This window comes from Sinocyclocheilus grahami, unplaced genomic scaffold, assembly GCF_001515645.1.
Source record: "Sinocyclocheilus grahami isolate Dianchi unplaced genomic scaffold, SAMN03320097.WGS_v1.1 scaffold3248.1, whole genome shotgun sequence".
In the NCBI taxonomy this organism is placed as follows: Eukaryota; Metazoa; Chordata; class Actinopteri; order Cypriniformes; family Cyprinidae; genus Sinocyclocheilus; species Sinocyclocheilus grahami.
The window spans coordinates 4,042-5,284 of NW_015508401.1; positions in this window are offsets into that span (position 1 = coordinate 4,042).

The following is a 1,243-nucleotide window of genomic DNA, read 5'->3' on the forward strand; positions in this document are numbered from 1 at the left end:
TGAGTGTGTGTGTGTGTGTGTGTGTGTGTGTGTGTGAGTATGAGTATGAGTGTGTGAGTATGAGAGTGTGTGTGTGTGAGTATGAGTGTGTGAGTATGAGTGTGTGTGTGTGTGTGTGTGAGTATGAGAGTGTGTGTGTTTGTACTCACACTGTGGTCTCTGTTTGATGATGTCAGAGTTTCCTGCGGGATCTTTTCCATCAGCACAACAGACACATCACTACAGCCAAACTGGAGGAGTACACTGATACCATGGTAACACCAAACACACCGCTGTTGCCATAGATACAGAGGCAGATTACATCACAAGCCTGACATATGAAATAAAGTATAAAGTCAGAAAAATATTTTTTAAATGGAACAGTTTATTGACAATATATTAAAATCAAAACTGAAAAAATATGATACAGTAGGATTCGTAGGGTTATACTATTTTTATTTCATTTAGTTGCCAAAGGAACAATTAAAATTTTCGTTTCAGTTTTTCCATCTAATATTTTCGTTTTATTTTATATCAGCTTTTTTAATTCATGAAAATTAATTTTTTAGGGAAAAATTTTCCGTTTTAGTAATTTTAATATGCTAACAAATTTTATTTAGTTGCCAAGGCAACATTTCTAATTTTCGTCTTTTTTTATCTAATATTAATTTTATTTTAGCTTCATTTCAGTTAACGATTTTTCATTTCTATTAGTTTTAAAATATTTTTTATTCGATGGGCGGGGCTAAACAGGCAGATATGTAGAATCGGTGGGCGGGGCTAAACAGACTGATGTAGAATTGGTGGGTGGGGCTAAACAGGCAGAGATGTAGAATCGGTGGGCGGGGCTAAACAGACTGATGTAGAATCGGTGGGCGGAGCTAAACAGGCAGAGATGTAGAATCGGTGGGCGGGGCTAAACAGGTAGTGCTGTAGAATCGGTGGGCGGGGCTAAACAGACAGCGATGTAGAGTCGGTGGGCGTTGCTGAACAGGCAGAGATGTAGAATCGGTGGGCGGGGCTAAACAGGTAGTGCTGTAGAATCGGTGGGCGGTGCTAAACAGACAGCGATGTAGAATCTGTGGGTGGGGCTGAACAGAGCGATGTAGAGTCGGTGGGCGGTGCTGAACAGGCAGAGATGTAGAATCGGTGGGCGGGGCTAAACGGGCAGAGATGTAGAATCGGTGTGCGGGGCTAAACGGGCAGAGATGTAGAATCTGTGGGCGGGGCTAAACAGGTAGTGCTGTAGAATCGGTGGGCGGTG